The following is a 16,872-nucleotide window of genomic DNA, read 5'->3' on the forward strand; positions in this document are numbered from 1 at the left end:
CTTGTACATCTTGGTACCTCCTGGATGGATAGAATACGAAGATGTATGTGCCTCTGTCAAAATATTCTCTCTGATTGAATCAACACTAGGCACCCACATCCTTTCTCTGTACCTCACAATACCATCGGACACTGCCTAGAGTACACTGCCCTTGGCTTTATCCTTCAGTCTCCATTTCTGCAACTGCTCATCTGAAGGCTGACCTCTACGGATTCGGTCTAGCAATGAAGACTGGACTGTCAGATTAGACAGCTTAGGATCCCTGTCCTTTAGATAAACCTCTAAACCAAATCTCTGAAATTCTGACTTGAAGATATCTCTGCACTGACAGTTGTGCTACGACTGCAACTTTTCTGCTCAAAGCATCTGCCACAACATTAGCCTTCTCCGGATGGTAGCTAACATCACAATCGTAGTCTTTCACTAACTCTAACCACCGTCTTTGTCTCATATTCAGCTCTTTCTGAGTGAAAATGTGCTTGAGATTCTTGTGATCAGTAAATATTTGGCATTTCTCGCTATACAAATAATGTCTCCATATCTTCAACGCAAAGACAACGACAGCTAACTCAAGATCATGAGTCGGGTAGTTCTTCTCGTGGACCTTCAACAGTCTGGAGGCATAAGCTATGATCCTACCATGTTACATCAAAACTGCGCCTAAACCGAGCTTAGAAGCATCGGTGTACAACATGAAATTGCCTTGCCCTGCTGGCATGGCCAGCACTGACGCTGAAATAAGAGCTTGCTTCAATGTATCAAAGCACTTCTGGCACTCTCCACTCCATATGAATTTAGCATTCTTCTTAGTCAATGAAGTGAGTTGCACTGCAATTTAATAAAATCCCTGAATAAATTTCCTGTAGTAGCCTGCTAAGCCTAGGAAACTGCGGATCTATGACGCATTATTCGGCTCAATCCCATTCCTTAACTGCTGCCACTTTGGCTGGGTCAACCTCGACACCACTACTATATATTATATGACCCAAGAATTCTACTTTCTCCGACTAGTATTCACACTTACTGAATTCTGCAAACAACTTGCGACTCTGTAAGGCCTGCAAAACTTTACCCAAATGTTGATTGTGCTCCTCATGGCTCTTTGAGTATATGAGAATGTCTTCAATGAACAATATGACGAACTGATCTAAGTAGGGCTGGAGCATTCGTCAGTCCAAACGGCATCATTAAGAATTCGTAGTGCCCATTTCTGGTTCTGAAGGCTATCTTATGAACATCTGCATCTTTTTCCTTCGGTTGATGATACCCCGATCGAAAATCTATCTTAGAGAACACTGTAGCTCCCTGCAACTGATCAAAAAAGTTCTCGATCCTTGGTAGTGGGTATTTGTTCTTGATCGTTACCTTGTTTAGTTCTCGTTAATCGATACACAACCTCATGCTCCCATCCTTCTTCTTTAAGAAGAGTACTGGTGCGTCCTATGATGAGAAACTAGGGCATATGAATTCTTTATATAGGAGCTCTTGAATATGTTATTTGAGCTCTAACATCTCAGCTGGAGCTAAACGGTAAGGTGCCTTCGAGATTGGCACAGTGCCTGGCACAAGGTCAATGAAAAACTCTACCTCTCTCTCTAGTGAAAGGCCTGAGACGTCATCTGGAAAGACATCAGGAAAATCTCTGACTACTGGTACATCCGACATAGACGGAGTGGGCACATCAGGTGCAGAAATAATGCTGGCCAAGAAAGCCTAACATCCGTTATGAATAAGTCTATGTGCCTGCATACAAGAGATCATGCGAGGGAAACTCCTCCATCTATCTTGCTCAAATAGAAACTGCTCCATGCCCAAAGGTCTTACATACACTGACCTTTTCTAGAAATCAATAAGAACTATGTTCTTCGTCAGCTAGTCCATTCCCAAGATAATATCAAATTCTGGCATCGGCAACACGATCAGATCGGCATACATTAGGTGGCCCTACAGTTCAAGATCGATGTCTCTGACCACACTAGAAGCTGATAACTCTTCCCATTATGGGACTGTCACTGAGTAACTCACGTCGAGCCCAATAGACATGAAGTCCAAATGATTAGCAACGTCTCCGAAATAAAAGAGTGAGTGGCCCCTGAATCTATCAAGGCCTTTGTGGCTACTCTCTTTATGAAAACTTTGCCTGAGTGACGTTGGTATAACACAAAAACTTATATCCCAATAATTCTAATCTTAACCTCATGCACAGTAGAAAAATCTCTACACAAGTCACCAAAAATACTACTAGCATACTAATAATCCCAATTAAATTCGCAACATGCATAGCAAAAATAATTCGGTGCTCAATTAAATAAGTTACTAGTCAACAGGGTAGTATCTGGGTTCGCCTCCTTTGCTTGCATGGCGAACACTCTTCCCTGGGTCTACTGCCTCCACTGCGGACAGTCTCTCAGCATATGATCGTCGGCTCCGCATTTGAAGCATTTGCCCAATCCCATTAAACACTGTCCCGGATGCTGACGGTGACACTTCGGGCACACTAGGGTACTCACCAGGCTTCTGTGGAGCCTTTAGTTGAGGAATATGACCCTTGCCTTTCGGTGGTCCCTTAAATGGCCTCTTTCCCTGCTGTCCATGGAAAGGCCTCTTAAACTGAGGTCGCTGATGTTACTGCTGCTGAGGTGCCTGATAGGGCCTCTTGCCCTGCCTATCGACCTCAATGTCCCTCTGGTCCTGCTCTGCTGCCAAATCTCTCTACATGGCAACTGTATAAGTCATAGGACTAGCTACTCAAACATCACGGCGCAAGATCGGCCGCAACCCATCCATAAAATGCCTCATCTTCTCCCGGGCATCGTTTTCAATTAGGGTCACAAAGTGACACCCCCTCTCAAACTTTCTGATGAAGTCTGCCACGCTGATGTCTCCCTGTCGCAGCGACATGAACTCCCTAGTCAGGCGGGAGCATACTTCTTGAGTGAAGTACTTGGAGTAGAAAACCTCCTTGAATCTATTCGAGGTCAGTGTTCGTAAGTTCACTGACACTGATGTGCTTTCCCACCAAAGTCTGGCGTCTCCTGTCAGAAGGAATGTGGCACACCTGACCTTGTCTGCATCCTACAGCTCCATAAACGCAAAGATTACCTCAATGGACTTAATCCATCCTTCTTCTATCATCAGGTCAGTAATCCCCGATAACTCCTCCAGATCAATCCTCCTAAACCTCTCGTAAACTGCCTCTGGTCTGGGCCTGGCCCCTGTATCCATTGCAGCATTGTTCCCCGCAAATTGTGTGAAGAACTGGGTCATCCCTGCAAGCATTTGAGCCTGCATGTGTTGGGTGGACGAGGAGGAATGACCCTCCCTATCTCGGGCTTCCCTATTCTAATCGCCTGCTTCACGCACAATCCTACGTCTGGGAGGCATAATGTTCCAACATTTACCCAACATGCATCGACATAACATCAATATCATAGGATGGACGCAGTTTGAATTTAAATATGCACATGCTGAAATTGTGATGGGACACATATTACATGAAATAATTTAAAACTTTAAAACTTACAGACTGGAGGTGTGATTTCTGAGCTTCTCGCAATTAGCAGTAGGCATAACCATTAACAAGAACACCGCTCTGATACCAACTATAACATACCGTACTTTTAAACTATTTAAAAGTTTGCGGAAAAATAAAAAAATTTCTTAAATACAAAATAAACCTTCAAATTTCGATCATCAATAAACTGTTCATCCAAAATATTTTCAATAAAAGATATCACAAATAAAGTTTTCCAAAGAAAAACACTTGTTTAAAAATCGTAAATCCATAATGTGAAATCAGAGTATTAAAATCGTCATGCATAAAATCTTAAAACATGGGCGGTCCTCGGGTTTAGCCTCATGCGCAGTCCAAGCAGGCTCATTGGTCCCCACCCCTCGTCTCCTCAAAGTCATCCTCATCTGCATCAATCAAGTCTAGTGAGTCTAAAGACTCAACATGTATAAACTTGAGATAGCAAGTACTACAAAATAAAACCATATGCATCTTTAAAGTAGGGCTTACATACTTGAAACTTGAACGTAATAGCATAAACATACTTGAAATTTGAACGTAGTAGCATATACATAGACGTGCCATCATCATAAAACTTTTCTTAAACATACTTGCATCATACATACTTGAGCATACATAACATCATTTTGCGTAAAGATATGTTTCAAAGCAAGTGACCTATACATAAATTCGCCTGATCAGACTAAACCACAGTAGTGAGATGGCAGGAAAAGTCCACTACCACATACATGAGATCCCGGTCATGCTTTACCAGGTAGATTAGTCCCTGGTCATGCTTTACCACTTCCCAATCCTGATCAAAACCTGGTCATGCTTTACCAGGGTGGAGAGGTCCTCGGCCACGTTCACCGACTTCCAAACCCGTTCATAATTTGGTCACAAGACATTTAGCATACCTCAAAAACATTAAAATATTTTATTTTGCACGTCGAACATACTTACTTGGCGTTGAGGAATTCGTTGGATCTCGCTTGGGGCCATTGCTGCACATACTAACATGAGTTCGAATACCTATCTTGCATAACTTAGACGTATAGTCATGCTCACACCCAAAAATGACAAATTTCCTTATGACATTCTAAATCTATCAAGACTCGACCTCGTTTAATCATCGTACTAAATCATGACGTCAAACCCCAAAACAATCCCTAAAATTTAAATTTTTTTTTAGGAGTAGACGGACCCTTGTAAGGGTCCGGGTACGGGTCTGGGTAGATGCTGGAATTTTTCATTTTGAAGGAAACAAGGGCACAGACCCCATGTCAGGGTCCGTGTACATGCTGGAATTGTATACCAACGGAGAAACACTACACTTACGGCTTAATTCTCCTAACTCAATCATACGGACCATGAACCAACACCTCGAGACCCATCCTAGCATGCTACGGCATTAACTTGAACCCATACAAACGTCCCAAACAACGATGCACTCCAAACAATGCAACACAACCCGTAAACACGACATTTTGGCACAAAAACGCATCCCACAACTTCTAACGTAATCAATTGCCTATCGACGCGAACTGACGCTCCAAAAACCATCCCAACATCATACTCAACATACTTAAATGCAGCAGCGATCACCTGTCGATCCCCAACGAAGCTTGCAACAATAAAGCTTCAAGAACACATCAAGAACGCATTTTCAATAAATCGCAGTTTGAGAAGTCGCACGAAAACCATCATAACTTGCTCATTTCTTATCCAAATATTTCGACTTTACTGTCAAATCGATTATATCAAAACGTTCTACGATTTATATGTTGAATTTTTTTTTCAGAAAATCGATTGAAAAATCGTAGTATTTAAAATTACAGAAAATTTCGAGTGTTGAGATCCAAAAATCGTTTAAAAAGCGCTCCAACCATTTTTTGCTCAAACTTTTGCATAACATACACATGTTTTTCATACAATAAACATCAAAATTATTACTATGATAAGATTGATGCGAAAATGAAAGAATAAACATGCCTTTTGATTTTTAAAGTTACCGAAACAACGATACCGAAGCGGGGTTGATGTGAGGGACAATCCGGGAGTAACGTGACACGAATTTTCTTGCAGAAAAGTGAAGAAAACTTGCTGGAAAACTGAAGGGAAAGGGGCAGATGCTCTTGCTTTCAAGAACCCTAAGTTTTCTTTAAAAAAAACTGAAGTGAAGGTTAGTGAATTGTGTGTGTGTGTTAAACGTAAGTGTGTGTGTGTAAATGTGGGCGTGTGCATGATTTTTGAGGTAATTAGGGAATAAAAATTGCTTAATTAGATAATTAACAAGCTAATTACGATACCAACTCAATTAACAAGTTAATCAAAATGGTAAACTAACACCCACTTTACTAAAATCTTCTAATTAAAATAAAATGCACAATTGCTAATCTTTAAAAGTTTTAAAAGTCTTAAAATCACTAAATAATTAAAGTAGGCTTTAAAAATGTTAAAAACTTAATAAATCATTTAAAATGCAACATTCCTAACTTATAATAAAATACTACATTTTAAAATCACCAAATCGTCGCCGGTCTCTTTTCCTCGATCCCGCGTCGAATAATCGCCTGAAACATGAAACTCAAGAAAACATTTTAACGTGCATCACATAAACATAAATAATTTAAAATGATGCAATAAATAGATCACTATAAATCATTTTAAACTTAAATAAACAATTTGACAATTTAATAAATGCATGTGTTTTACGTGTACTGAATTTGGGCTCTACAAGTTTGCACTTTCAGTTTTGGCTCGATAACTGATCAATTCAAAGTCTGATCAGTTTCTGCTTTCTGCGCACTTAGGTAAATTTGTTAGAAACAAAACAACACATTTTGTTAACATCAAAATCAAGATTGCGAACATGAAATGTTCCAACACCTTTTGATATAATTTCTTATTTATTAATTTCTTACCTAATTTTGTTACCTCTCTGTACATTTCCTCCGTGAACTATCTTGAAAGAAAACCTTGGTCTACAAAAACGTGAAGAGCTCCACATCGATCTACAAATTGTGGTAGAAAATCTCCGGATCTTGAGTATTACAGGTGAATCCAACGTAAGAACGGGTGAAATTGGATTGTGCAAGTTCATATTCGGTCGAAATCTCGAGAATATGTAACTGAGAACATATTTTGCGGAAGGAAATTCGATCTACAATCATTTTATTGCACGTGAATGTGAGTAATTTTAACAAAATGTAAGTTTTTCTTCTTTTATGAACATTTTGTCATTCTATTAGATTTTTTAGAAATATATTGAATTTATTTTTTGAAATATACAAAAATCGAATTGGGTTGTAAGTTTTATGGGTGTAGGTTGTACATGTTATTCAACTTTTATTTTCTGGTGTTTGGTGGTCAAGGAAGTAATTGTCATATTCTCCCTACAAGATGAAAACTACTTTACTATTTCTTTGGTCTACTATTTCTGTATTTATGAAAAAATTATTTGGGTTAAAATTTAATTTAACCACATATGTATTGTTATCTAAATCATTTAAAAAATCATTCAATCTTTAGCGTAGCTTTCATGCATGTGAAACACCACTACAATGCGAGTGCGACATTGAGTTTATGCTATTAAGTCAAGCTGGTCAACATTCAACCCGACCTGGGCACCATTACTTTATATGTCCAGTAAATTTGGAAGATCGGAACTGATTCTTTTGGTATGATTAGTATAATGTAGAAATAGTTTCTGGGAACAATGAACCATCATCCAAATTTGAAATGGGATTAAAATTCATCACAAAACCCTACTTCCCCTTGTAGAATGTGTCGGCATTGACATGCATACCATGCATCTTCTAGTTCACAATCTGTTACTTTGAAGAATGCCGATACAGTTGACATGGAACAACACGTTGAAACCAAATCGGTTGTGGCATCGATCACATCTGGAGTACAAAATGATGTAGTGGAGCATACACCTTTATCTGTCGAACAAGTTTTTTGTTGTTTTGTTTGCATTTGCACATTACTTTTTGTAATGATGTTTTCATGCTTTTTTATTGTTATTTATATGTAAGTAAAATGTTGTGTATATGTTTATTGTTTTGTAATATCGTGGTGTGAAGTGGAGAAGACGTGGAGCATTGATGTTTGATATGGTATATGTCATTGACAATTTGTTAATGTTATTTTCTTATCAAATATAAACTTATTTGGTTTTGTAATTTTTGGATGCTTTTATTCAAATTTTGGAATTAGTTTACTTTATGTTATTTTAGATTTTCATGTTCAATATACTTTTAAATGTACTTTGAGCATTACATTTGTCTTTTTACCTGCACCAATGAATGTAAATTCAGTTGTAACCCCATCTTTACATGGTGCAATGAAGCAATGGTAAGATGACAATAAGAACTCCATTCTGACATTTGCTGATGTTTATAATTTATTTTTAAATTCATCATATACCGATTTGAACAACTTTTTGTTCATGAATTTCCATAGTGCAGAGGAGGAATAATGGACAAGGAATAAGGTGCAGGAGCATTGATGAGTTGTGCTTTTTATTGTGATGCAACTAGTGTATGAATTCATCTAAACTCAACCTTGCAAAATGTTGCAGCCGAAGGGAAGATTAAGGTCACTATTCTTTATTTCATTTCTTGTTTTTTTCTTTTGCTTGTGGAGAAAGAAGCAGAGATAAAAATTTAAAGTTTTTGTCTTCAAACTTTTCTTGATTATTTAAAAACAAGTCGTTTGATTGATGGGAGAAGCTTTAAAGGCAATTTTGAATAATTATTCATGATTTTCACTCTCCTTAAGTATTTAATAATTTTAAATTTTTCATCTATTGAATAAAAATGAATGTATATGGATAGGGGTTGACCTATATTTCCTACAATATCAAATCCATGAAATTTTACATCTTAGAGGACATGACATTAATTTTGGTAGATTTGTAAGTAATAAATGTTTTTTCTTGTGTAATTAAGGGCATTGGTGAGTTGCATATGCTTTGTCCAATTTCTAAATCTAAAAATAACACCTTTCATGTTTTTGTAGTTAAAAAGATGTATGTGAGTTTTCCGAGTTACTATCAAGATTCTTTTGCGAGCAATTATATAATACTAGTGATATCCCTCTTATCAGATGAAGAAATCGATGGCCATGTTGAACCTCCAGAAGCATCAAAGACCAAAATTATGTTGGGTGTCTATGCTTTAGTTTCGTTGAAGAAAACAACCGCCAAAAAAAAGTTATTTGACCCTGTGGCCTACACATACTACTAAGAAATGATGAAGCATTCACCAACCAAAAAGCGTGCCTCTATTGTAGAAACTGGCTTGTTGAAGAAGCATGTTCAAGAGATAATTTTGTACCGGTTGTTATCGTGGATACATCAGGCAAATCGGGGGTGATAAACATGTTATTTTCTTCAGTAAGTAATGATGTCTTGCGAAAACCCTTTTGATTATTTTGCAATGTATTATAGTCGTATATGTACTCGATGGTTGGTTGGGCAAGACTAGTTTGTTATTTTGGTGTGCCACACTGGGTTGTGTATGAAAAAATATTACTATGTTTTGATGCTTAAGCTTCCTGGCTTTGTACTGAAAAACTATGATGTTTGGTTATATATTTTAAATAATAGTGCCTATTTAAGAAAATATCATCCCAAGAGACGTGTTTGATGCAACAATGCAAGTTCTCAAAATTGAAGGAAATAAATTCATTACAAAACAAGTTCAAACTTACCAAATAACTGGATGAAAAGTTAATATCACCCCAAAAATGATGCAGCAAAAGGCATGAAAAGTTCCAGATGCACAAAATAAGTTCATTACTTCAAAAAACTAATTGCATGGAAACTTAATACCAAACCAAAAGTGCTGCATTCAAAAGGCATTACATCAACCTCCTCTTAGCAAACCGTCTCACTAAGCTCAATCTTCAGGCATGACCCAAATGCAAGAAGAGTGATAATTTGGCATGGTTGTCCACCAATAACTAAATAAAAATAACTTGCTCATCTTCTGTCAACTTAGGAATTGTTTTTATGACCTTTAAGACATTGTCTTATGCATTGAACAGCTTCTCATCATCCACTTCATTTTCTATTGCCAATTATTTGATAAGGTCCTTCATTGTATATTTGGTGATGATTGCGAAATTGTTTACGGATTCCATTATAGCATCATCATCATCATCCATTTGATTCCATTTCTTACCCTACGATTTTGCTCTTGATATTGGTCGGGAGGATGGTGTGATAGATACAGACATTGAGACAAAAGCTTCCTCATCAACATAAAACAACTCCTCAAGACTCATGCCTATATTGTTATTAGGTACTTCACGTGTCATTGTAAGGACACCTTGAACTGTTGCAGTAAAGTGTTCAGATTTGTCTCCGATTCCCCGATCATTTCCAAAGATTTCGCACCAATCATGGTAATAGGTTCACTTTTTGTGTCTCATTGAACGTGCATTGTTGTCTACCTATAATATTTTTTAAAAAATAAACCGATTTCAGTTCAATTTTTTTAAGAACAAAGTCAAACACTTTTTGAAAAAAATATCTTAATTATTGCTTCCCATTTGTCATTTGAACTTTCAACGATTTTCTTAGTGACATTCCATCCTACTCCACTTTTACTTAATATTGTCACCAAAGTTTCGTACATTTTCTTCCACACATGAACTTTAGAGTTAATATGTAATTTTGTGTCTGGGAAAGCTACTTTCATAAGATTTTCAAGAAAACCTAAGTATCCGGCCGAAATCCATTGCCGCTCTTCCAATTTTCTATGGAAACCTCTTTCAGTGCTTGTATCATAAACTCTTCTTCACGTTCACTCCAACTACGTCTAGTCTTATCTGCTTGTTTTTGCTTTGCTGACAAGGCTCTTGGAAGTTGCTCCAATTTCCATAATTATGATGTTGCCGCTGTCGTTGTCCAATTCCTGCAAAAAGTACAGTCCAGATGTTAAGCATGTCAAAATAATTCAATTACTTACAATCACATTTTATAATAATAACAAAAACAAAAAGATCATTTTCGTGGAATTAATCAAAACAAAATAACATACAATGCAATCATGTTTTCATGTTTAGAAATAAAATAACATCAAATGTCACAAGTATATCTCTTCAAAAGTTCATACGAAATAAGTACGAAAATCGGAATTATTTAGTTCAAATTGTTCCACCTCGGCATTCCAAGGTTCTCCCTCCACGTGTCCCAATCATCCGATGATTCGAAACTATTGATTAAGTCATCTTGTATCTCATTGTCCGGGCTGACTACCTCGTCTTCACTTCCTCAATTGGATCATCGGGGCATTTCAGATCTCATGAAGTTATGCAACAAAATACAAACCATTATGATTTTGTTTTGTGTTTTTAGTGGATAGAACAAATGACTTTCAAGTATGGCCCATCTTTTTTTATACAAACCGAAGGCTCTTTTGATCATGTTTCGGGCTTCAAAGTGTCTCCAATTGAATAACTCCTTATAATTCTGTGGATCAATTGCACGGTTTTCCCAAGCATCCCTATGATAGCGTACTTTCCTGTAAGGAGTCAAAAATCCCTCGACATTGGCATATCCATTGCCACACAGGTAATAACAACCTGAAAATAAGAAATTAGTTATTATGTCACGAGCATTATATAAGCACCTAAATTTAAGAAGAAATAAATAACAATATTTATAAAGAAAATTTTAAAAATAATTCTCATACTTCATAGTTTGTTGAATAAATTCAGAATATGAAAACCTCTTGGAACTTTCAGTGTGTTATCACGCGTCAATGCACTTTAAGAACTCTAGCATCTACTGCATATCTATAATGGCCCGAAAATTCGTGTTCGAAAATTTGCGGAAAAATTAAAAAATTTCTTTTTAAAATAATCAAAATTGCCTCATTCACAAAATCAACTGATAAATAAAGTTTAAATAGTTCAAAATAGCAGCGGAAGAAATTATTACTCGCCAAAATAACAAGTTGAAGTATCCAACAACTGATAAAATGTTTGAGCATAAAAGTATGGCAAGTGCTGTAAATGAGGTCCTCGGGTGCCACTACTGCCGACCCAAGCTAGCTCACTGGTCCCCGTCCCTCGGCCCCGACATCATCAGTACCTACAACAATCAAGTCTAGTGAGCCTCAAGACTCAGCATGCACATATCGTAAATAACGAGTAAATAATATAGTAAGATTAGCATGGGATAAAAATATCATGTCATGAGGCATAATGTGAAAATAACTTGTCATTAGCAATTATAATACGTGCATAACTGAACTGAAAATCATAGTGAAAAGGTTTGCTCCTTAGAGCCCTGTACTGAAATAGCATGTAATAATTTTCTGTTGAGATTATGGTCTATGCAAGTGGCCCCTGCACTGAACTGAACTGACCGGTAACTGGACGACCGGATAATACAATGCTCCCATGACCGGTAACTGACGACCGGGTGAAGTAATAACGTCTGATCAGACTAATGCCATAGTATACTGGGTGGTACATAACTGAACTGACCAGTAACTGGCGACCGGGTGAAATAATGCTCCCATGATAGTGAGATGGCCACAAGCAATATCGCATAAATCTCAAAAATGAATATTTTCTATGCACGTAATATAATTAACCAACATAATGAACAATTTCGATCTTCTTGCATTAAAATCATGTACTTGCGATATTTAAAAATACCATATGGCTTGATTGAAGAGTGAAAGAAGATATAAACATGCATTGGTTTGTTTTGACAGAAAACAAACGAAATAACGACGCGGCGCGACGGAGACGGAGTGCTCTTCACTTTCTCACTTTTACTCTCTTAATTCCTTTAAACCAAGCATGCACCATAATTATTATAATAGCGTAAAAATTGTAATCGTGATGCATGAACATTTAAAAATATCATGATTTATGCTCAGGGCGCTGCCAGGACCAAAATCTCACCTCGGGTGCAAAATGACCATTTTGCCCCTGGAAACCCAAAAATTATCGTTTCAACCCTGGACCTCTAAAATTGACCCGAAGCTTACCAAACTTCTTAAAATGTCCCAAAACATTTTTAAAAGCGTTCCTAGACGTAAACTCGAGCCCAAATCTCAAACTTAATCGGTTCGTTTTAAAACTTGGACTGAGGTCCCGGTTTTAACCCGAATCGAATCGAAACTTAACCAAAACCTTCCCAACTTATACCACATTTTAAAAACATTTAATAGGTCCTAAATCAATTCCATTAAGGTGCTAATCCACGGCTGAAATCTTCAGAACTTGGCAGAATTCTTTCGGTCCTATCACATTTCACCAAGTCATTTGCACTTATCCCCTACAACTCACGCCTCACGCTAAACCCATTTCCCCCGCCAAGATCCAGCCTACTAAGTACCTCGATCAGCCTCTAAGACACCTAACGAAACCAAGACCTTGACCCCATGCACGCTCCTAACCACTAAGAATTCCAGAAAACGCATCACGCTCCCCGCCCCCCCCCCCCCCCCCGAGGCTACCCTCTCCAACATGGTTCGGTTATTTGATCCTTCGACCCCAGCGTTGTTCGAACCATTAAAGCCCCGCCTCAGACCCCTCAGTGCCTGATCCAGGACTGGAGAAGATCCTCACGCTGCTGGTGTACAGGAGCCCAAATGACCGAACCCTTAGCACCAAGCCTCGATCTGCATAGCCTCACGTTTACGAACCAAACCCGATCAAATTCACGCACCTGCACCTACAGCTCTCACTCCCGATCTGTCCCTACCCTCGACAAACCAACACAGCAGCCCCTTGCATCATATCTCAGAAAACGTGAGTAAATGAAGCAAATATGATGCAAGTTTCATGATAAACTCAAGCCCAAATCTCAAACTTAATCGGTTCGTTTTAAAACTTAGACCGGGGTACCGATTTTAACCCGAATCGAATCGAAACTTAACCAAAACATTCCCAACTTATACCACATTTTAAAAACATTTAATAGGTCCTAAATCAATTCCATTAAGGTGCTAATCCACGGCTGAAATCTTCAGAACTTGGCAGAATTCTTTCGGTCCTATCACATTTCACCAAGTCATTTGCACTTATCCCCTACAACTCACGCCTCACGCTAAACCCATTTCCCCCGCCATGATCCAGCCTACTAAGTACCTCGATCAGCCTCTAAGATACCTAACGAAACCAAGACCTTGACCCCATGCACGCTCCTAACCACTAAGAATTCCAGAAAACGCATCACGCTCCCCCCCCCAAGGCTACCCTCTCCAACATGGTTCGGTTATTTGATCCTTCGACCCCACCGTTGTTTGAACCATTAAAGCCCCGCCTCAGACCCCTCAGTGCCTGATCCAGGACTGGAGAAGATCCTCACGCTGCTGGTGTACAGGAGCCCAATGACCGAACCCTTAGCACCAAGCCTCGATCTGCATAGCCTCACGTTTACGAACCAAACCCGATCAAATTCACGCACTTGCACCTACAGCTCTCACTCCCGATCTCTCCCTACCCTTGACAAACCAACACAGCAGCCCCTTGCATCATATCTCAGAAAACGTGAGTAAATGAAGCAAATATGATGCAAGTTTCATGATAAAACCCACCAAAAACACACCCACATGCAAGTATGAGATATGCACGTGTACGTACATGTTTTACAGAATATTTAGGACGTATATGATGAGGAACAAAAGTAAAAGCATGCCTTAACGATTGAAGAGCAAGAGCGATGAAATGGAGACCCGGATGAAGCCTTCTTTGCAAGAACAAGAAGGAGGCCGATACTTTCGGCTGCCGAGTTCTGAAACCTAGGGTGGGGAGTGTTGAATGAGGGTGTCGGCTGCTTTGTGGGATTAGGTTTAGGGTTAATGGTGCTTAAGGGTTTAATTATATAGATAACAAAATAGTTTATCGGCCTAAATTGTTTAATTAAAAGATTAAAAGATAATTAAGCCCTATAAACTCAAAAGTAGGTCCATTAAGCTCAAAACCACTCCCGAAAAATATTTCGAGTTGAAAAGATTTTGAAAATATTAGCCGAACCCTTAAAAAGTCCCCCGATTCGATAAAATTATCGTACCTAAAAATTAAAATGATGCGGGTAAAAATACCCAAAACCCCCATTTTCAAAAAATATATATTTAAAAATGCTTTAAATTAATTAAAAAAATAAATCGTGTAATAAAATAATTTTCTGAAAATTTTCCGGCCTTCGTTATTCGATCGAATGCAACTTAAAAATCTTAATGCATGAACTTTTAAAGTTTCATGAAACAAATCCTATCTTGCATGAATTATGCCTAAAATGCATAAAAATAATTAAACATAAATTAATGAAATAAACATGCATTTAATGCTTTAAAAAATTTAAATAAAATACCAAAGAAGTTTAATAACTTGCATGCATGCCAACTTTTTAAATTATATTTACTAACATGCTAAATTACCACTACTTAAATAAGTCTTTATTAACTTATCTTAATACTCCATCTCCAGTCCGGCCTCACTTATTTAACTGAAAAGGTAACAATTAAACTACTGCGTAAAATAAATAAATTTAAAGAAAAGAATTTAAATACTCATAAAATAAAAATCATTTTAAATTTAAATACTAGAATTATGCATGGCTTATACGCAGTCCAATTTACGGGATCTACAATATCCCTCCCACCCCGTAAGTGCATATATGAACTTCATGTCACAGTCGTAAACCCTAAGAACGTTCACTGCAATAGTACCTTTTCTTGTTCTCTATCGTTCCTTCACCATGGTAGGTACATGTACACTGACATACGTTCCGTCCAATGCGCCAACACATCCCTGTAAAATTCACCAACAATAAGTTCATATCAATGTAACTATCAATATCTCCATACATGACTAATTCAAATGTTTATTTTTTACAAGTAGTAAAAAATGTTTTGAGCTTACCTTGAACCATTTCCAAGATTCGTTAATGCAAGCATCATCGATAGGGGATGGTTTAACTAGTAGTATAGGATGTAACATGAGAATTGATCGGAGCACTTGATGGAAATGGGTGTTGATTGTATGTCCACTCGTACAAAGTTATGATCAACAAGTCGATTTTTCTTGTGATGAGCCAATATAGACAGAAACATGGTGACCTTCTCTTCAATACAGACATATCTAAACTCGATTAGTCCTCCAACATGAGTTAGCAAGTAACACAATTGCGCAATTGGATTTCTATTCATTCTCAAGTTCACCACACATTGAACATCTCCTATTTCAATAATCCTGTGCAAATGGTTCATTTGCACATTTATTCTTTCTGTCATGCTATAGGAGACAGTTTTTTTACGAGTCTCGCGAAGTCGTTTTGCACGTAACATCAGTCGATTTCGTCTCAAAAGTAACAAAATCAAGAATGATTGACACATGATTTGGTGCAGCATCACAAAAAGTAGAATGTACCTATGCATAATGGTCATCTTTCCAAGATACTCCACAACAAATTACAATTTAAAAGATGGTTAACAATGCATTTTGAAATACCCAATATAATTTTAAATATTGTGAAAGAAGACAATATTATAGGTTCAATAACAAATTTCAGGTTTATCATTACTTATTTCAAAATAAATTAAAATTTTAATTTTAAAATAATTTACATTCAATACAAAAATCAATAGTTTCATTTACTATTAACATCATGACTAACATATTTTAAAAACAATAATTCAATTAACTTTATATGACCGTATTTGACATTCTACTAAGCATTAAATTTAGATATGATAATTCAGCTTTGGTCTTCAATTCTACTGAAATAAAAAAACAAGCTCAAGAGAAAAATAATCTTGCAAAAGCAAGATACAACAATAGCCTGAAACAGAGAAAATGGAATCAGAAACCAAGACAAGATTGACATCAATTATGTCAACCCAAAGAGAAAAACAAACATCATTTTTAAAAAATCATTAACAGAAAGAAATGTCATAAGAAATTTACTGAGACAGTGAACCCCCTCATATTTATGAAATTTTGTCAACAGATATAAACAAATTTAACATAACAAATGTAACGTCTACTACTAAAATACTACTAGAATTTTTAAAAAAAATCTCTTTTTCAAAATATATTTAAACATGTGCATGCAATAAAAAATGTCGATCTAGAATTTAAAAAGTCATTCAACTACTGAATAAAAATATTAAAGTTAAATAAAAATTTAAATATCATCTCAACTCTAATACTGTTTTAAAGAACTCAAATGCAATATTCAAAAGCCTGCTAGATCATCAACATATGGAATGTTGCGAAACGTAGAAAAGATAATGTATCACTTCTGACTCATAAACATAAAATGCGGAAACATAAGGTCCTCGGGTTAGCGTGCGCACTCCCAACTCCGCCTACTCAGTCTTCGG

The sequence above is a fragment of the Primulina tabacum genome, chromosome 1 (genome assembly GCF_025594145.1).
Source record: "Primulina tabacum isolate GXHZ01 chromosome 1, ASM2559414v2, whole genome shotgun sequence".
Taxonomy (NCBI): domain Eukaryota; kingdom Viridiplantae; phylum Streptophyta; class Magnoliopsida; order Lamiales; family Gesneriaceae; genus Primulina; species Primulina tabacum.